This window comes from Garra rufa, unplaced genomic scaffold (genome assembly GCF_049309525.1).
Source record: "Garra rufa unplaced genomic scaffold, GarRuf1.0 hap1_unplaced_007, whole genome shotgun sequence".
NCBI classification, from domain to species: domain Eukaryota; kingdom Metazoa; phylum Chordata; class Actinopteri; order Cypriniformes; family Cyprinidae; genus Garra; species Garra rufa.
The window spans coordinates 68,846-87,904 of record NW_027394282.1 but is presented as its reverse complement, the minus strand read 5'-3'; the positions used below and the strand labels follow the sequence as shown (position 1 = coordinate 87,904).

General features: G+C 46.6%; 25 non-coding genes across 25 annotated transcripts; 5 read left to right on the top strand and 20 right to left on the bottom strand.

Annotated features, from left to right (window-relative positions):
* The first annotated feature begins 242 nt into the window (after positions 1-242).
* trnas-gcu (transfer RNA serine (anticodon GCU)) lies at positions 243-324 on the top strand. Its single transcript has one exon. It is a non-coding gene; the product is annotated as a tRNA-Ser (tRNA).
* Positions 325-814: 490 nt separating this feature from the next.
* Positions 815-953, bottom strand: LOC141313995 (U4 spliceosomal RNA). The gene has a single exon (XR_012350061.1). It is a non-coding gene; the product is annotated as a U4 spliceosomal RNA (small nuclear RNA).
* Positions 954-1,535: 582 nt separating this feature from the next.
* trnan-guu (transfer RNA asparagine (anticodon GUU)) lies at positions 1,536-1,609 on the bottom strand. The gene has a single exon. It is a non-coding gene; the product is annotated as a tRNA-Asn (tRNA).
* Positions 1,610-1,791: 182 nt separating this feature from the next.
* On the bottom strand, positions 1,792-1,864 carry trnak-cuu (transfer RNA lysine (anticodon CUU)). Its single transcript has one exon. It is a non-coding gene; the product is annotated as a tRNA-Lys (tRNA).
* Positions 1,865-3,092: 1,228 nt separating this feature from the next.
* On the bottom strand, positions 3,093-3,308 carry LOC141313944 (small nucleolar RNA U3). Its single transcript, XR_012350009.1, has one exon. It is a non-coding gene; the product is annotated as a small nucleolar RNA U3 (small nucleolar RNA).
* A 973-nt stretch (positions 3,309-4,281) lies between these two features.
* Positions 4,282-4,422, bottom strand: LOC141313971 (U4 spliceosomal RNA). Its single transcript, XR_012350037.1, has one exon. It is a non-coding gene; the product is annotated as a U4 spliceosomal RNA (small nuclear RNA).
* A 490-nt stretch (positions 4,423-4,912) lies between these two features.
* trnas-gcu (transfer RNA serine (anticodon GCU)) lies at positions 4,913-4,994 on the top strand. Its single transcript has one exon. It is a non-coding gene; the product is annotated as a tRNA-Ser (tRNA).
* A 490-nt stretch (positions 4,995-5,484) lies between these two features.
* Positions 5,485-5,623, bottom strand: LOC141314006 (U4 spliceosomal RNA). The gene has a single exon (XR_012350072.1). It is a non-coding gene; the product is annotated as a U4 spliceosomal RNA (small nuclear RNA).
* A 582-nt stretch (positions 5,624-6,205) lies between these two features.
* On the bottom strand, positions 6,206-6,279 carry trnan-guu (transfer RNA asparagine (anticodon GUU)). The gene has a single exon. It is a non-coding gene; the product is annotated as a tRNA-Asn (tRNA).
* A 191-nt stretch (positions 6,280-6,470) lies between these two features.
* Positions 6,471-6,543, bottom strand: trnak-cuu (transfer RNA lysine (anticodon CUU)). Its single transcript has one exon. It is a non-coding gene; the product is annotated as a tRNA-Lys (tRNA).
* Positions 6,544-7,772: 1,229 nt separating this feature from the next.
* LOC141313936 (small nucleolar RNA U3) lies at positions 7,773-7,988 on the bottom strand. Its single transcript, XR_012350001.1, has one exon. It is a non-coding gene; the product is annotated as a small nucleolar RNA U3 (small nucleolar RNA).
* Positions 7,989-8,961: 973 nt separating this feature from the next.
* LOC141313970 (U4 spliceosomal RNA) lies at positions 8,962-9,102 on the bottom strand. The gene has a single exon (XR_012350035.1). It is a non-coding gene; the product is annotated as a U4 spliceosomal RNA (small nuclear RNA).
* Positions 9,103-9,592: 490 nt separating this feature from the next.
* trnas-gcu (transfer RNA serine (anticodon GCU)) lies at positions 9,593-9,674 on the top strand. Its single transcript has one exon. It is a non-coding gene; the product is annotated as a tRNA-Ser (tRNA).
* A 490-nt stretch (positions 9,675-10,164) lies between these two features.
* Positions 10,165-10,303, bottom strand: LOC141314005 (U4 spliceosomal RNA). The gene has a single exon (XR_012350071.1). It is a non-coding gene; the product is annotated as a U4 spliceosomal RNA (small nuclear RNA).
* Positions 10,304-10,885: 582 nt separating this feature from the next.
* Positions 10,886-10,959, bottom strand: trnan-guu (transfer RNA asparagine (anticodon GUU)). The gene has a single exon. It is a non-coding gene; the product is annotated as a tRNA-Asn (tRNA).
* Positions 10,960-11,150: 191 nt separating this feature from the next.
* On the bottom strand, positions 11,151-11,223 carry trnak-cuu (transfer RNA lysine (anticodon CUU)). Its single transcript has one exon. It is a non-coding gene; the product is annotated as a tRNA-Lys (tRNA).
* A 1,229-nt stretch (positions 11,224-12,452) lies between these two features.
* On the bottom strand, positions 12,453-12,668 carry LOC141313935 (small nucleolar RNA U3). The gene has a single exon (XR_012350000.1). It is a non-coding gene; the product is annotated as a small nucleolar RNA U3 (small nucleolar RNA).
* Positions 12,669-13,641: 973 nt separating this feature from the next.
* Positions 13,642-13,782, bottom strand: LOC141313969 (U4 spliceosomal RNA). The gene has a single exon (XR_012350034.1). It is a non-coding gene; the product is annotated as a U4 spliceosomal RNA (small nuclear RNA).
* A 490-nt stretch (positions 13,783-14,272) lies between these two features.
* On the top strand, positions 14,273-14,354 carry trnas-gcu (transfer RNA serine (anticodon GCU)). Its single transcript has one exon. It is a non-coding gene; the product is annotated as a tRNA-Ser (tRNA).
* A 490-nt stretch (positions 14,355-14,844) lies between these two features.
* LOC141314003 (U4 spliceosomal RNA) lies at positions 14,845-14,983 on the bottom strand. The gene has a single exon (XR_012350068.1). It is a non-coding gene; the product is annotated as a U4 spliceosomal RNA (small nuclear RNA).
* A 582-nt stretch (positions 14,984-15,565) lies between these two features.
* Positions 15,566-15,639, bottom strand: trnan-guu (transfer RNA asparagine (anticodon GUU)). The gene has a single exon. It is a non-coding gene; the product is annotated as a tRNA-Asn (tRNA).
* A 191-nt stretch (positions 15,640-15,830) lies between these two features.
* On the bottom strand, positions 15,831-15,903 carry trnak-cuu (transfer RNA lysine (anticodon CUU)). Its single transcript has one exon. It is a non-coding gene; the product is annotated as a tRNA-Lys (tRNA).
* Positions 15,904-17,131: 1,228 nt separating this feature from the next.
* LOC141313934 (small nucleolar RNA U3) lies at positions 17,132-17,347 on the bottom strand. Its single transcript, XR_012349999.1, has one exon. It is a non-coding gene; the product is annotated as a small nucleolar RNA U3 (small nucleolar RNA).
* Positions 17,348-18,320: 973 nt separating this feature from the next.
* LOC141313981 (U4 spliceosomal RNA) lies at positions 18,321-18,461 on the bottom strand. Its single transcript, XR_012350046.1, has one exon. It is a non-coding gene; the product is annotated as a U4 spliceosomal RNA (small nuclear RNA).
* Positions 18,462-18,951: 490 nt separating this feature from the next.
* trnas-gcu (transfer RNA serine (anticodon GCU)) lies at positions 18,952-19,033 on the top strand. The gene has a single exon. It is a non-coding gene; the product is annotated as a tRNA-Ser (tRNA).
* Positions 19,034-19,059: the final 26 nt, after the last annotated feature.

Sequence of the window (19,059 nt, the reverse complement as noted above, 5' to 3'; positions counted from 1 at the left end):
ACGGGGTGGCCGAGTGGTTAAGGCGATGGACTGCTAATCCATTTTGCTCTGTGCAATGGTTGGAATCCATTCTTGTCGTTCGGTTCCTTTAGCACTGGACCTTAATCCGGGTCCTGGGGACCCCATGCTAAACTTTTTGTGTGTCCTCCTTATCTAACACACTCAGTTCAGTTCTTTGAGTTCTCTACTAATGAACTGATGATCTGAATCAGGAGTGCTAAATAAAAAATATCACGTAAAATGACGAGGTGGCCGAGTGGTTAAGGCGATGGACTGCTAATCCATTGTGCTCTGCACGCGTGGGTTCGAATCCCATCCTCGTCGTTCGGCTCCTTTAGCAGTAATCCTCGGTCCTGGGGACCCCACTCTGCGCTTTTTGTGTCTTCCTTATCTGACACACTCAGTTCAGTTCACTGAGTGCTCTACTAATGAGCCGATGGTCTGAATCGGGAGTGTTAAATAAAAGGACCACGGAAAGTGACGGGGTGGTCGAGTGTTTAAGGCGATGCAAGGCTAATCCGTTGTGCTAGGCTCACCTTGGTTTGTGTGGGTTTGAATCCCGTCCTCTTCATTTGATGATTTAGCACCACTGAGAGCCCACCAGAACAGACAGGCCCAACCTGTTTACGATGGGTAGCGGTGAGCTGTGATTGTGCTGTAGTTTAATGATACCTGCAGCGAAGTCTTGAGAGCATATTGAAAAAACAACAAATCTTCTGGCTCCGGCACGCTATGATCTGTAGACACCTCTTTGACGAGGACCAACAACCAGCCACTCTAACAAAACGAAGCAAAACTTTGTTTTTCAAGAAGCGTCCAGAGAGACCGGCAAAAACTGAGAAGCTGACTGTATTTCAAATCATCCAGATGGGATATCGGGGAAAGTTTACAACCAGCAATGATCACACCTCAGATAAACCACACAAGCTACAACATTGCCTCTGCGATAGAATACCGGTGACGGTCGTGACCTTTTCTTGCAGCTACGTGGATGTGATCCGACAAGGTGATAGCAAGCTGGATGAGCCCCAGAGACAGATCATCAGTGAAGACCTCTTCACCTAGACGGCCATCGACGCAAGACTGTGAAAACCAGATCCTCTCCAATCTGACACTGTGGCAACATGGAACTTTTGCATCTACATTAAAATTAGTCTGTTTGTTCTTATTCTGAGGTCACCGTAGCCGCCATATCCATTCTGTATTCCGATTAGATGGTCACTGCAGTCCCCCGGATCCAGTCCGTACCAAGAGCAGATGGTGGATCAGCACCTTCAGCCGAATGTCAGCGGATACCATGTCAACTAGATGAGCCCCAGAGACAGATCATCAGTAAAGAATGAATCCACATGCCACAGCAAACTCGAGCTGGTGAAAATGTTCACCAAACACCCGCCGCTGACTTCTTTTAAAAGAAGCCAGCTTATTGAAGGTGCACAGGATAAACGCCCTGAGAAAGCTGTGCCTCGCAACCCTAAGAATGGCATAGGCGCTAGTGGACACCTGACGCGCGTGCAAAACACCGGCATTTCACACGTCCCTGGGTGGGGTCGAACCACCAACCTTTCGGTTAACAGCCGAACGCACTAACCGATTGCGCCACAGAGACAGACATTGCGCATCTGCTGCCGCGGGATCACGGTTAGGGTTAGGGTTAGGGATTAGAATCGCACGTACTAACAGGCTGTTTTGAAAGATGTTTCCGGAGCTCGCAAAATCCACTTAGCCTGTGCGGAGAATGGGCACGCTGGAGCCCGCCACCCTGTTGGGAAGAAAGAGCGCCAACAGAGCCGCCCAACGTGGGGCTCGAACCCACGACCCTGAGATTAAGAGTCTCATGCTCTACCGACTGAGCTAGCCGGGCTGGTCGTGGGCTCCTTCACCGGGTCGGACGCAGTTTTCATCGGCTCCCAAATGACACAGGCGAAACGGAGGCTCTCGCGTTGTGCAAGACTGTCGAGCCGTCCCGTGGGTAGTGCTTAGAGCAGGCTTAGAGTTTTCTTCTGTCAGTTTTGACCCAATCTGTTATTGGGAAGCGCAGTTTGACCCAGCAGTGCGGGCCAACAACATGTTCTGTCTTGCCGCGTGAAGGCGGTTCATTGCTTTGGTCAGCGTATGGTTGAGATGTGATTTTCCACCAATTTGGGGCACCTTTCTTATGGAAATCAAGGATAAATCTATATAAGGATAAGGATAAATCTTCTATATTTCGGTGGTCTTTTGCAAACACTAGATTTATATGTCAGTTCCAACATAACACCGACTGTTACGCAACAGTCCCGGGATCGTTAATAGTTACGCCTCCAACATTTGCATCGCCCAATCATCGGTAACGTCAGTACATCAGTAAAACAAGGCAAGCCACTGAAGGGACACGGTTAGCTTAATGCTAGCGCTAGCCTGTTACATTGCAGTACAAAAGATATCACTTACCACATAAACAGAGAGATGACTGTGCTGATGATGGTGAATGATGGAGAAATAACTGCGCTGATGATGGCGAATGATTTACAGATCCAGAGTATCACCGAGAAGCAGCTGAACTTGTGTGGTAAGAAGCGCTCCCTCTGCATTATAACTTTACACAGAGCACATGGATCACAGTAATGAGACTAAAATGTCTGCGATACAAAACGGCAGATTCAACAAACCACATATTAAAAGCCGCTAGAGCTCCTAATTAAATAAATATTTTTATCAATGTGCCAGCTATAGAGATGAGCAGCTCTGTGAAACAGCCAATCGGAGCAGAGCTCATTAATATTCATGAAGCTTCCAAAAAAGGCAATAACAGAGCATTTCATTCTAGGGACAAATCCTAGGGTTGTAAATGGTCCTGTAAAACCGTTTCTGGAGATTGTTTGCCCTTTCCTATGCCATATACCTTCTATGCAGATATCAAAGAACAAATTAAAATATTCTCTCAATGCATTTTATGGCAACTTTAAGTTGCTAGAACCAGCTGACATCTTATCCTGACATTCTGAATATCAAGGATGGTGACACCCACCAACAAAAATGTAAAGAAAAAAAAAAAATCTCAATCATAACGACTCATAAGATTTTTAATCTGATATTTACATTTTTCAGAGACCACTCTGACCATACTCTCTTCGTCTATGCTGCTTAAATGCCACACAGAACGTTCATCAATGGTGTGGAGCATATGAAATAAACCATTACTCCACACCCAATTCACGCTCAGAAAAGAGTATCAAAGCTCATCATCGTAGTTTGGGAGACACTACACTTTTGAAACACATTTCCTAGTTAGAAACTATAGAAATCATCCCTGAAAGTATAGTCTTGACCTCCATTTTGCAAAACCAGCTTAGGCGAGTTCTGACACTTTGAGTCTCAGAGATGGTTACAACCTAACAACAGAGATGAGAAAAGTTACATTTGAAACATCATTAGAGTCCTAAAATTTTGTTTGTAATTTTAGTTGGATGCAGTTTTCATTGGCCCCCAAATTACACAGGCGAAACTGAGGCTCTCGCGTTGTGCGAGACTGTCAACCCGTCCCGTGGGTAGGGCTTAAAGCAGGCTTAGAGATTTCTTCTGTCAGTTTTGACCCAATCTGTTTTTGGGAAGCGCAGTTTGACCCAGCAGTGCGGGCCAACAACATGTTCTGTTTTGCCGCGTGAAGGCGGTTTAATGCTTTGGACAGCGTATGGTTGAGATGTGATTTTCCACCAATTTGGGGCACCTTTCTTATGGAAATCAAGGATGATTTCATGGGAAATGGCAAACTGGTGTAGCGTTTGGCTAATAAGCTAAAGCTACAAAGGATGTACCGGTGCCCCGTCGTCCGAGCAGAATCCACATTCGGCCGTAATCGGAGGTTACTACTAACGTTGGATTGTGTCTCATAGGGAGTTTGGCGCAGGGCCTCAGTGGAAAACAGGCCCTCGGCGGCTGAAACAAAAGACGAAGAATGCATCCACATGCACATGAATCAGGAATGTTAAATAAAGAAACCCCGCCGGATGACGAGGTGGTCCAGTGGTTAAGGCGGTGGAAGGCTAATACATTGTGCTCGACACGCATTCGAAGCTTTAGCGCCACTGAGAGGCCACCGGACCAGACAGGCCCAACATGTTTACGATGGGTAACGGTGAGCTGTAATTGCGTTGCAGTTTAACGATACTTGTCTTGAGAACATATTGACAAAACAACAAACCTTCTGGCTCTGGCGCACTATCATCAGCAGACCGTTTTTTTGGCGAGGAAAAAAAACCCTAAACGAAACAAGGCTATATTTCTCAACAAAACTCTAAGCCTCCAGAGAGACTAGCAAAAATTGCCAAAGATAACTGTATTTCAAGTCATCCTGGCGGGGTATTGGGTAAAGTTTTCAACCAGCAATGATCGCGCCTCGGACAAACCTCATAGGCTACAATATTGCCTCTGCGAAAGAATGCAGGCGACGGTCGTGACCTTTTTCTGCACCTACGTGGATGTGAACCGACAAGGTGGTAGCAAGCTTTAAACTGTCGCACAAACAGTCTCCTGCCACGGGTTGCTGCACCGTGTTTCTACGGAACAGATTAGAGGTGTGTAAAAGACGGCTCATTCACTATTCCCTCTGTGCTCAAAACAGCCAGCTGAAAGCACGGCAGCAGCAGCTGAAAAGGTCCGCAGCATGGCCTATCTCGGTCAGCAAGGGGACGGGGTGGCCGAGTGGTTAAGGCGATGGACTGCTAATCCATTTTGCTCTGTGCAATGGTTGGAATCCATTCTTGTCGTTCGGTTCCTTTAGCACTGGACCTTAATCCGGGTCCTGGGGACCCCATGCTAAACTTTTTGTGTGTCCTCCTTATCTAACACACTCAGTTCAGTTCTTTGAGTTCTCTACTAATGAACTGATGATCTGAATCAGGAGTGCTAAATAAAAAATGTCACGTAAAATGACGAGGTGGCCGAGTGGTTAAGGCGATGGACTGCTAATCCATTGTGCTCTGCACGCGTGGGTTCGAATCCCATCCTCGTCGTTCGGCTCCTTTAGCAGTAATCCTCGGTCCTGGGGACCCCACTCTGCGCTTTTTGTGTCTTCCTTATCTGACACACTCAGTTCAGTTCACTGAGTGCTCTACTAATGAGCCGATGGTCTGAATCGGGAGTGTTAAATAAAAGGACCACGGAAAGTGACGGGGTGGTCGAGTGTTTAAGGCGATGCAAGGCTAATCCGTTGTGCTAGGCTCACCTTGGTTTGTGTGGGTTTGAATCCCGTCCTCTTCATTTGATGATTTAGCACCACTGAGAGCCCACCAGAACAGACAGGCCCAACCTGTTTACGATGGGTAGCGGTGAGCTGTGATTGTGCTGTAGTTTAATGATACCTGCAGCGAAGTCTTGAGAGCATATTGACAAAACAACAAATCTTCTGGCTCCGGCACGCTATGATCTGTAGACACCTCTTTGACGAGGACCAACAACCAGCCACTCTAACAAAACGAAGCAAAACTTTGTTTTTCAAGAAGCGTCCAGAGAGACCGGCAAAATCTGAGAAGCTGACTGTATTTCAAATCATCCAGATGGGATATCGGGGAAAGTTTACAACCAGCAATGATCACACCTCAGATAAACCACACAAGCTACAACATTGCCTCTGCGATAGAATACCGGTGACGGTCGTGACCTTTTCTTGCAGCTACGTGGATGTGATCCGACAAGGTGATAGCAAGCTGGATGAGCCCCAGAGACAGATCATCAGTGAAGACCTCTTCACCTAGACGGCCATCGACGCAAGACTGTGAAAACCAGATCCTCTCCAATCTGACACTGTGGCAACATGGAACTTTTGCATCTACATTAAAATTAGTCTGTTTGTTCTTATTCTGAGGTCACCGTAGCCGCCATATCCATTCTGTATTCCGATTAGATGGTCACTGCAGTCCCCCGGATCCAGTCCGTACCAAGAGCAGATGGTGGATCAGCACCTTCAGCCGAATGTCAGCGGATACCATGTCAACTAGATGAGCCCCAGAGACAGATCATCAGTAAAGAATGAATCCACATGCCACAGCAAACTCGAGCTGGTGAAAATGTTCACCAAACACCCGCCGCTGACTTCTTTTAAAAGAAGCCAGCTTATTGAAGGTGCACAGGATAAACGCCCTGAGAAAGCTGTGCCTCGCAACCCTAAGAATGGCATAGGCGCTAGTGGACACCTGACGCGCGTGCAAAACACCGGCATTTCACACGTCCCTGGGTGGGCTCGAACCACCAACCTTTCGGTTAACAGCCGAACGCGCTAACCGATTGCGCCACAGAGACAGACATTGCGCATCTGCTGCCGCGGGATCACGGTTGTATAAGCAAGGGATAGGGTTAGGGATTAGAATCGCACGTACTAACAGGCTGTTTTGAAAGATGTTTCCGGAGCTCGCAAAATCCACTTAGCCTGTGCGGAGAATGGGCACGCTGGAGCCCGCCAACCTGTTGGGAAGAAAGAGCGCCAACAGAGCCGCCCAACGTGGGGCTCGAACCCACGACCCTGAGATTAAGAGTCTCATGCTCTACCGACTGAGCTAGCCGGGCTGGTCGTGGTCTCCTTCACCGGGTCGGACGCAGTTTTCATCGGCTCCCAAATGACACAGGCGAAACGGAGGCTCTCGCGTTGTGCAAGACTGTCGAGCCGTCCCGTGGGTAGTGCTTAGAGCAGGCTTAGAGTTTTCTTCTGTCAGTTTTGACCCAATCTGTTATTGGGAAGCGCAGTTTGACCCAGCAGTGCGGGCCAACAACATGTTCTGTCTTGCCGCGTGAAGGCGGTTCAATGCTTTGGTCAGCGTATGGTTGAGATGTGATTTTCCACCAATTTGGGGCACCTTTCTTATGGAAATCAAGGATAAATCTATATAAGGATAAGGATAAATCTTCTATATTTCGGTGGTCTTTTGCAAACACTAGATTTATATGTCAGTTCCAACATAACACCGACTGTTACGCAACAGTCCCGGGATCGTTAATAGTTACGCCTCCAACATTTGCATCGCCCAATCATCGGTAACGTCAGTACATCAGTAAAACAAGGCAAGCCACTGAAGGGACACGGTTAGCTTAATGCTAGCGCTAGCCTGTTACATTGCAGTACAAAAGATATCACTTACCACATAAACAGAGAGATGACTGTGCTGATGATGGTGAATGATGGAGAAATAACTGCGCTGATGATGGCGAATGATTTACAGATCCAGAGTATCACCGAGAAGCAGCTGAACTTGTGTGGTAAGAAGCGCTCCCTCTGCATTATAACTTTACACAGAGCACATGGATCACAGTAATGAGACTAAAATGTCTGCGATACAAAACGGCAGATTCAACAAACCACATATTAAAAGCCGCTAGAGCTCCTAATTAAATAAATATTTTTATCAATGTGCCAGCTATAGAGATGAGCAGCTCTGTGAAACAGCCAATCGGAGCAGAGCTCATTAATATTCATGAAGCTTCCAAAAAAGGCAATAACAGAGCATTTCATTCTAGGGACAAATCCTAGGGTTGTAAATGGTCCTGTAAAACCGTTTCTGGAGATTGTTTGCCCTTTCCTATGCCATATACCTTCTATGCAGATATCAAAGAACAAATTAAAATATTCTCTCAATGCATTTTATGGCAACTTTAAGTTGCTAGAACCAGCTGACATCTTATCCTGACATTCTGAATATCAAGGATGGTGACACCCACCAACAAAAATGTAAAAAAAAAAAAAAAAATCTCAATCATAACGACTCATAAGACTTTTAATCTGATATTTACAGTTTTCAGAGACCACTCTGACCATACTCTCTTCGTCTATGCTGCTTAAATGCCACACAGAACGTTCATCAATGGTGTGGAGCATATGAAATAAACCATTACTCCACACCCGATTCACGCTCAGAAAAGAGTATCAACGCTCATCATCGTAGTTTGGGAGACACTACACTTTTGAAACACATTTCCTAGTTAGAAACTATAGAAATGATCCCTGAAAGTATAGTCTTGACCTCCATTTTGCAAAACCAGCTTAGGCGAGTTCTGACACTTTGAGTCTCAGAGATGGTTACAACCTAACAACAGAGATGAGAAAAGTTACATTTGAAACATCATTAGAGTCCTAAAATTTTGTTTGTAATTTTAGTTGGATGCAGTTTTCATTGGCCCCCAAATTACACAGGCGAAACTGAGGCTCTCGCGTTGTGCGAGACTGTCAACCCGTCCCGTGGGTAGGGCTTAAAGCAGGCTTAGAGATTTCTTCTGTCAGTTTTGACCCAATCTGTTTTTGGGAAGCGCAGTTTGACCCAGCAGTGCGGGCCAACAACATGTTCTGTTTTGCCGCGTGAAGGCGGTTTAATGCTTTGGACAGCGTATGGTTGAGATGTGATTTTCCACCAATTTGGGGCACCTTTCTTATGGAAATCAAGGATGATTTCATGGGAAATGGCAAACTGGTGTAGCGTTTGGCTAATAAGCTAAAGCTACAAAGGATGTACCGGTGCCCCGTCGTCCGAGCAGAATCCACATTCGGCCGTAATCGGAGGTTACTACTAACGTTGGATTGTGTCTCATAGGGAGTTTGGCGCAGGGCCTCAGTGGAAAACAGGCCCTCGGCGGCTGAAACAAAAGACGAAGAATGCATCCACATGCACATGAATCAGGAATGTTAAATAAAGAAACCCCGCCGGATGACGAGGTGGTCCAGTGGTTAAGGCGGTGGAAGGCTAATACATTGTGCTCGACACGCATTCGAAGCTTTAGCGCCACTGAGAGGCCACCGGACCAGACAGGCCCAACATGTTTACGATGGGTAACGGTGAGCTGTAATTGCGTTGCAGTTTAACGATACTTGTCTTGAGAACATATTGACAAAACAACAAACCTTCTGGCTCTGGCGCACTATCATCAGCAGACCGTTTTTTTGGCGAGGAAAAAAAACCCTAAACGAAACAAGGCTATATTTCTCAACAAAACTCTAAGCCTCCAGAGAGACTAGCAAAAATTGCCAAAGATAACTGTATTTCAAGTCATCCTGGCGGGGTATTGGGTAAAGTTTTCAACCAGCAATGATCGCGCCTCGGACAAACCTCATAGGCTACAATATTGCCTCTGCGAAAGAATGCAGGCGACGGTCGTGACCTTTTTCTGCACCTACGTGGATGTGAACCGACAAGGTGGTAGCAAGCTTTAAACTGTCGCACAAACAGTCTCCTGCCACGGGTTGCTGCACCGTGTTTCTACGGAACAGATTAGAGGTGTGTAAAAGACGGCTCATTCACTATTCCCTCTGTGCTCAAAACAGCCAGCTGAAAGCACGGCAGCAGCAGCTGAAAAGGTCCGCAGCATGGCCTATCTCGGTCAGCAAGGGGACGGGGTGGCCGAGTGGTTAAGGCGATGGACTGCTAATCCATTTTGCTCTGTGCAATGGTTGGAATCCATTCTTGTCGTTCGGTTCCTTTAGCACTGGACCTTAATCCGGGTCCTGGGGACCCCATGCTAAACTTTTTGTGTGTCCTCCTTATCTAACACACTCAGTTCAGTTCTTTGAGTTCTCTACTAATGAACTGATGATCTGAATCAGGAGTGCTAAATAAAAAATGTCACGTAAAATGACGAGGTGGCCGAGTGGTTAAGGCGATGGACTGCTAATCCATTGTGCTCTGCACGCGTGGGTTCGAATCCCATCCTCGTCGTTCGGCTCCTTTAGCAGTAATCCTCGGTCCTGGGGACCCCACTCTGCGCTTTTTGTGTCTTCCTTATCTGACACACTCAGTTCAGTTCACTGAGTGCTCTACTAATGAGCCGATGGTCTGAATCGGGAGTGTTAAATAAAAGGACCACGGAAAGTGACGGGGTGGTCGAGTGTTTAAGGCGATGCAAGGCTAATCCGTTGTGCTAGGCTCACCTTGGTTTGTGTGGGTTTGAATCCCGTCCTCTTCATTTGATGATTTAGCACCACTGAGAGCCCACCAGAACAGACAGGCCCAACCTGTTTACGATGGGTAGCGGTGAGCTGTGATTGTGCTGTAGTTTAATGATACCTGCAGCGAAGTCTTGAGAGCATATTGACAAAACAACAAATCTTCTGGCTCCGGCACGCTATGATCTGTAGACACCTCTTTGACGAGGACCAACAACCAGCCACTCTAACAAAACGAAGCAAAACTTTGTTTTTCAAGAAGCGTCCAGAGAGACCGGCAAAATCTGAGAAGCTGACTGTATTTCAAATCATCCAGATGGGATATCGGGGAAAGTTTACAACCAGCAATGATCACACCTCAGATAAACCACACAAGCTACAACATTGCCTCTGCGATAGAATACCGGTGACGGTCGTGACCTTTTCTTGCAGCTACGTGGATGTGATCCGACAAGGTGATAGCAAGCTGGATGAGCCCCAGAGACAGATCATCAGTGAAGACCTCTTCACCTAGACGGCCATCGACGCAAGACTGTGAAAACCAGATCCTCTCCAATCTGACACTGTGGCAACATGGAACTTTTGCATCTACATTAAAATTAGTCTGTTTGTTCTTATTCTGAGGTCACCGTAGCCGCCATATCCATTCTGTATTCCGATTAGATGGTCACTGCAGTCCCCCGGATCCAGTCCGTACCAAGAGCAGATGGTGGATCAGCACCTTCAGCCGAATGTCAGCGGATACCATGTCAACTAGATGAGCCCCAGAGACAGATCATCAGTAAAGAATGAATCCACATGCCACAGCAAACTCGAGCTGGTGAAAATGTTCACCAAACACCCGCCGCTGACTTCTTTTAAAAGAAGCCAGCTTATTGAAGGTGCACAGGATAAACGCCCTGAGAAAGCTGTGCCTCGCAACCCTAAGAATGGCATAGGCGCTAGTGGACACCTGACGCGCGTGCAAAACACCGGCATTTCACACGTCCCTGGGTGGGCTCGAACCACCAACCTTTCGGTTAACAGCCGAACGCGCTAACCGATTGCGCCACAGAGACAGACATTGCGCATCTGCTGCCGCGGGATCACGGTTGTATAAGCAAGGGATAGGGTTAGGGATTAGAATCGCACGTACTAACAGGCTGTTTTGAAAGATGTTTCCGGAGCTCGCAAAATCCACTTAGCCTGTGCGGAGAATGGGCACGCTGGAGCCCGCCAACCTGTTGGGAAGAAAGAGCGCCAACAGAGCCGCCCAACGTGGGGCTCGAACCCACGACCCTGAGATTAAGAGTCTCATGCTCTACCGACTGAGCTAGCCGGGCTGGTCGTGGTCTCCTTCACCGGGTCGGACGCAGTTTTCATCGGCTCCCAAATGACACAGGCGAAACGGAGGCTCTCGCGTTGTGCAAGACTGTCGAGCCGTCCCGTGGGTAGTGCTTAGAGCAGGCTTAGAGTTTTCTTCTGTCAGTTTTGACCCAATCTGTTATTGGGAAGCGCAGTTTGACCCAGCAGTGCGGGCCAACAACATGTTCTGTCTTGCCGCGTGAAGGCGGTTCAATGCTTTGGTCAGCGTATGGTTGAGATGTGATTTTCCACCAATTTGGGGCACCTTTCTTATGGAAATCAAGGATAAATCTATATAAGGATAAGGATAAATCTTCTATATTTCGGTGGTCTTTTGCAAACACTAGATTTATATGTCAGTTCCAACATAACACCGACTGTTACGCAACAGTCCCGGGATCGTTAATAGTTACGCCTCCAACATTTGCATCGCCCAATCATCGGTAACGTCAGTACATCAGTAAAACAAGGCAAGCCACTGAAGGGACACGGTTAGCTTAATGCTAGCGCTAGCCTGTTACATTGCAGTACAAAAGATATCACTTACCACATAAACAGAGAGATGACTGTGCTGATGATGGTGAATGATGGAGAAATAACTGCGCTGATGATGGCGAATGATTTACAGATCCAGAGTATCACCGAGAAGCAGCTGAACTTGTGTGGTAAGAAGCGCTCCCTCTGCATTATAACTTTACACAGAGCACATGGATCACAGTAATGAGACTAAAATGTCTGCGATACAAAACGGCAGATTCAACAAACCACATATTAAAAGCCGCTAGAGCTCCTAATTAAATAAATATTTTTATCAATGTGCCAGCTATAGAGATGAGCAGCTCTGTGAAACAGCCAATCGGAGCAGAGCTCATTAATATTCATGAAGCTTCCAAAAAAGGCAATAACAGAGCATTTCATTCTAGGGACAAATCCTAGGGTTGTAAATGGTCCTGTAAAACCGTTTCTGGAGATTGTTTGCCCTTTCCTATGCCATATACCTTCTATGCAGATATCAAAGAACAAATTAAAATATTCTCTCAATGCATTTTATGGCAACTTTAAGTTGCTAGAACCAGCTGACATCTTATCCTGACATTCTGAATATCAAGGATGGTGACACCCACCAACAAAAATGTAAAAAAAAAAAAAAAAATCTCAATCATAACGACTCATAAGACTTTTAATCTGATATTTACAGTTTTCAGAGACCACTCTGACCATACTCTCTTCGTCTATGCTGCTTAAATGCCACACAGAACGTTCATCAATGGTGTGGAGCATATGAAATAAACCATTACTCCACACCCGATTCACGCTCAGAAAAGAGTATCAACGCTCATCATCGTAGTTTGGGAGACACTACACTTTTGAAACACATTTCCTAGTTAGAAACTATAGAAATGATCCCTGAAAGTATAGTCTTGACCTCCATTTTGCAAAACCAGCTTAGGCGAGTTCTGACACTTTGAGTCTCAGAGATGGTTACAACCTAACAACAGAGATGAGAAAAGTTACATTTGAAACATCATTAGAGTCCTAAAATTTTGTTTGTAATTTTAGTTGGATGCAGTTTTCATTGGCCCCCAAATTACACAGGCGAAACTGAGGCTCTCGCGTTGTGCGAGACTGTCAACCCGTCCCGTGGGTAGGGCTTAAAGCAGGCTTAGAGATTTCTTCTGTCAGTTTTGACCCAATCTGTTTTTGGGAAGCGCAGTTTGACCCAGCAGTGCGGGCCAACAACATGTTCTGTTTTGCCGCGTGAAGGCGGTTTAATGCTTTGGACAGCGTATGGTTGAGATGTGATTTTCCACCAATTTGGGGCACCTTTCTTATGGAAATCAAGGATGATTTCATGGGAAATGGCAAACTGGTGTAGCGTTTGGCTAATAAGCTAAAGCTACAAAGGATGTACCGGTGCCCCGTCGTCCGAGCAGAATCCACATTCGGCCGTAATCGGAGGTTACTACTAACGTTGGATTGTGTCTCATAGGGAGTTTGGCGCAGGGCCTCAGTGGAAAACAGGCCCTCGGCGGCTGAAACAAAAGACGAAGAATGCATCCACATGCACATGAATCAGGAATGTTAAATAAAGAAACCCCGCCGGATGACGAGGTGGTCCAGTGGTTAAGGCGGTGGAAGGCTAATACATTGTGCTCGACACGCATTCGAAGCTTTAGCGCCACTGAGAGGCCACCGGACCAGACAGGCCCAACATGTTTACGATGGGTAACGGTGAGCTGTAATTGCGTTGCAGTTTAACGATACTTGTCTTGAGAACATATTGACAAAACAACAAACCTTCTGGCTCTGGCGCACTATCATCAGCAGACCGTTTTTTTGGCGAGGAAAAAAAACCCTAAACGAAACAAGGCTATATTTCTCAACAAAACTCTAAGCCTCCAGAGAGACTAGCAAAAATTGCCAAAGATAACTGTATTTCAAGTCATCCTGGCGGGGTATTGGGTAAAGTTTTCAACCAGCAATGATCGCGCCTCGGACAAACCTCATAGGCTACAATATTGCCTCTGCGAAAGAATGCAGGCGACGGTCGTGACCTTTTTCTGCACCTACGTGGATGTGAACCGACAAGGTGGTAGCAAGCTTTAAACTGTCGCACAAACAGTCTCCTGCCACGGGTTGCTGCACCGTGTTTCTACGGAACAGATTAGAGGTGTGTAAAAGACGGCTCATTCACTATTCCCTCTGTGCTCAAAACAGCCAGCTGAAAGCACGGCAGCAGCAGCTGAAAAGGTCCGCAGCATGGCCTATCTCGGTCAGCAAGGGGACGGGGTGGCCGAGTGGTTAAGGCGATGGACTGCTAATCCATTTTGCTCTGTGCAATGGTTGGAATCCATTCTTGTCGTTCGGTTCCTTTAGCACTGGACCTTAATCCGGGTCCTGGGGACCCCATGCTAAACTTTTTGTGTGTCCTCCTTATCTAACACACTCAGTTCAGTTCTTTGAGTTCTCTACTAATGAACTGATGATCTGAATCAGGAGTGCTAAATAAAAAATGTCACGTAAAATGACGAGGTGGCCGAGTGGTTAAGGCGATGGACTGCTAATCCATTGTGCTCTGCACGCGTGGGTTCGAATCCCATCCTCGTCGTTCGGCTCCTTTAGCAGTAATCCTCGGTCCTGGGGACCCCACTCTGCGCTTTTTGTGTCTTCCTTATCTGACACACTCAGTTCAGTTCACTGAGTGCTCTACTAATGAGCCGATGGTCTGAATCGGGAGTGTTAAATAAAAGGACCACGGAAAGTGACGGGGTGGTCGAGTGTTTAAGGCGATGCAAGGCTAATCCGTTGTGCTAGGCTCACCTTGGTTTGTGTGGGTTTGAATCCCGTCCTCTTCATTTGATGATTTAGCACCACTGAGAGCCCACCAGAACAGACAGGCCCAACCTGTTTACGATGGGTAGCGGTGAGCTGTGATTGTGCTGTAGTTTAATGATACCTGCAGCGAAGTCTTGAGAGCATATTGACAAAACAACAAATCTTCTGGCTCCGGCACGCTATGATCTGTAGACACCTCTTTGACGAGGACCAACAACCAGCCACTCTAACAAAACGAAGCAAAACTTTGTTTTTCAAGAAGCGTCCAGAGAGACCGGCAAAATCTGAGAAGCTGACTGTATTTCAAATCATCCAGATGGGATATCGGGGAAAGTTTACAACCAGCAATGATCACACCTCAGATAAACCACACAAGCTACAACATTGCCTCTGCGATAGAATACCGGTGACGGTCGTGACCTTTTCTTGCAGCTACGTGGATGTGATCCGACAAGGTGATAGCAAGCTGGATGAGCCCCAGAGACAGATCATCAGTGAAGACCTCTTCACCTAGACGGCCATCGACGCAAGACTGTGAAAACCAGATCCTCTCCAATCTGACACTGTGGCAACATGGAACTTTTGCATCTACATTAAAATTAGTCTGTTTGTTCTTATTCTGAGGTCACCGTAGCCGCCATATCCATTCTGTATTCCGATTAGATGGTCACTGCAGTCCCCCGGATCCAGTCCGTACCAAGAGCAGATGGTGGATCAGCACCTTCAGCCGAATGTCAGCGGATACCATGTCAACTAGATGAGCCCCAGAGACAGATCATCAGTAAAGAATGAATCCACATGCCACAGCAAACTCGAGCTGGTGAAAATGTTCACCAAACACCCGCCGCTGACTTCTTTTAAAAGAAGCCAGCTTATTGAAGGTGCACAGGATAAACGCCCTGAGAAAGCTGTGCCTCGCAACCCTAAGAATGGCATAGGCGCTAGTGGACACCTGACGCGCGTGCAAAACACCGGCATTTCACACGTCCCTGGGTGGGCTCGAACCACCAACCTTTCGGTTAACAGCCGAACGCGCTAACCGATTGCGCCACAGAGACAGACATTGCGCATCTGCTGCCGCGGGATCACGGTTGTATAAGCAAGGGATAGGGTTAGGGATTAGAATCGCACGTACTAACAGGCTGTTTTGAAAGATGTTTCCGGAGCTCGCAAAATCCACTTAGCCTGTGCGGAGAATGGGCACGCTGGAGCCCGCCAACCTGTTGGGAAGAAAGAGCGCCAACAGAGCCGCCCAACGTGGGGCTCGAACCCACGACCCTGAGATTAAGAGTCTCATGCTCTACCGACTGAGCTAGCCGGGCTGGTCGTGGTCTCCTTCACCGGGTCGGACGCAGTTTTCATCGGCTCCCAAATGACACAGGCGAAACGGAGGCTCTCGCGTTGTGCAAGACTGTCGAGCCGTCCCGTGGGTAGTGCTTAGAGCAGGCTTAGAGTTTTCTTCTGTCAGTTTTGACCCAATCTGTTATTGGGAAGCGCAGTTTGACCCAGCAGTGCGGGCCAACAACATGTTCTGTCTTGCCGCGTGAAGGCGGTTCAATGCTTTGGTCAGCGTATGGTTGAGATGTGATTTTCCACCAATTTGGGGCACCTTTCTTATGGAAATCAAGGATAAATCTATATAAGGATAAGGATAAATCTTCTATATTTCGGTGGTCTTTTGCAAACACTAGATTTATATGTCAGTTCCAACATAACACCGACTGTTACGCAACAGTCCCGGGATCGTTAATAGTTACGCCTCCAACATTTGCATCGCCCAATCATCGGTAACGTCAGTACATCAGTAAAACAAGGCAAGCCACTGAAGGGACACGGTTAGCTTAATGCTAGCGCTAGCCTGTTACATTGCAGTACAAAAGATATCACTTACCACATAAACAGAGAGATGACTGTGCTGATGATGGTGAATGATGGAGAAATAACTGCGCTGATGATGGCGAATGATTTACAGATCCAGAGTATCACCGAGAAGCAGCTGAACTTGTGTGGTAAGAAGCGCTCCCTCTGCATTATAACTTTACACAGAGCACATGGATCACAGTAATGAGACTAAAATGTCTGCGATACAAAACGGCAGATTCAACAAACCACATATTAAAAGCCGCTAGAGCTCCTAATTAAATAAATATTTTTATCAATGTGCCAGCTATAGAGATGAGCAGCTCTGTGAAACAGCCAATCGGAGCAGAGCTCATTAATATTCATGAAGCTTCCAAAAAAGGCAATAACAGAGCATTTCATTCTAGGGACAAATCCTAGGGTTGTAAATGGTCCTGTAAAACCGTTTCTGGAGATTGTTTGCCCTTTCCTATGCCATATACCTTCTATGCAGATATCAAAGAACAAATTAAAATATTCTCTCAATGCATTTTATGGCAACTTTAAGTTGATAGAACCAGCTGACATCTTATCCTGACATTCTGAATATCAAGGATGGTGACACCCACCAACAAAAATGTAAAAAAAAAAAAAAAATCTCAATCATAACGACTCATAAGATTTTTAATTTGATATTTACATTTTTCAAAGACCACTCTGACCATACTCTCTTCGTCTATGCTGCTTAAATGCCACACAGAACGTTCATCAATGGTGTGGAGCATATGAAATAAACCATTACTCCACACCCGATTCACGCTCAGAAAAGAGTATCAAAGCTCATCATCGTAGTTTGGGAGACACTACACTTTTGAAACACATTTCCTAGTTAGAAACTATAGAAATGATCCCTGAAAGTATAGTCTTGACCTCCATTTTGCAAAACCAGCTTAGGCGAGTTCTGACACTTTGAGTCTCAGAGATGGTTACAACCTAACAACAGAGATGAGAAAAGTTACATTTGAAACATCATTAGAGTCCTAAAATTTTGTTTGTAATTTTAGTTGGATGCAGTTTTCATTGGCCCCCAAATTACACAGGCGAAACTGAGGCTCTCGCGTTGTGCGAGACTGTCAACCCGTCCCGTGGGTAGGGCTTAAAGCAGGCTTAGAGATTTCTTCTGTCAGTTTTGACCCAATCTGTTTTTGGGAAGCGCAGTTTGACCCAGCAGTGCGGGCCAACAACATGTTCTGTTTTGCCGCGTGAAGGCGGTTTAATGCTTTGGACAGCGTATGGTTGAGATGTGATTTTCCACCAATTTGGGGCACCTTTCTTATGGAAATCAAGGATGATTTCATGGGAAATGGCAAACTGGTGTAGCGTTTGGCTAATAAGCTAAAGCTACAAAGGATGTACCGGTGCCCCGTCGTCCGAGCAGAATCCACATTCGGCCGTAATCGGAGGTTACTACTAACGTTGGATTGTGTCTCATAGGGAGTTTGGCGCAGGGCCTCAGTGGAAAACAGGCCCTCGGCGGCTGAAACAAAAGACGAAGAATGCATCCACATGCACATGAATCAGGAATGTTAAATAAAGAAACCCCGCCGGATGACGAGGTGGTCCAGTGGTTAAGGCGGTGGAAGGCTAATACATTGTGCTCGACACGCATTCGAAGCTTTAGCGCCACTGAGAGGCCACCGGACCAGACAGGCCCAACATGTTTACGATGGGTAACGGTGAGCTGTAATTGCGTTGCAGTTTAACGATACTTGTCTTGAGAACATATTGACAAAACAACAAACCTTCTGGCTCTGGCGCACTATCATCAGCAGACCGTTTTTTTGGCGAGAAAAAAAAACCCTAAACGAAACAAGGCTATATTTCTCAACAAAACTCTAAGCCTCCAGAGAGACTAGCAAAAACTGCCAAAGATAACTGTATTTCAAGTCATCCTGGCGGGGTATTGGGTAAAGTTTTCAACCAGCAATGATCGCGCCTCGGACAAACCTCATAGGCTACAATATTGCCTCTGCGAAAGAATGCAGGCGATGGTCGTGACCTTTTTCTGCACCTACGTGGATGTGAACCGACAAGGTGGTAGCAAGCTTTAAACTGCCGCACAAACAGTCTCCTGCCACGGGTTGCTGCACCGTGTTTCTACGGAACAGATTAGAGGTGTGTAAAAGACGGCTCATTCACTATTCCCTCTGTGCTCAAAACAGCCAGCTGAAAGCACGGCAGCAGCAGCTGAAAAGGTCCGCAGCATGGCCTATCTCGGTCAGCAAGGGGACGGGGTGGCCGAGTGGTTAAGGCGATGGACTGCTAATCCATTTTGCTCTGTGCAATGGTTGGAATCCATTCTTGTCGTTCGGTTCCTTTAGCACTGGACCTTAATCCGGGTCCTGGGGACCCCATGCTAAACTTTTTGTGTGTCCTCCTTATCTAACACACTCAGTTCAGTTCTTTGAGTTCTCTACTAATGAACTGATGATCTGAATCAGGAGTGCTAAATAAAAAACGTCACGTAAAATGACGAGGTGGCCGAGTGGTTAAGGCGATGGACTGCTAATCCATTGTGCTCTGCACGCGTGGGTTCGAATCCCATCCTCGTCGTTCGGCTCCTTTAGCAGTAATCCTCA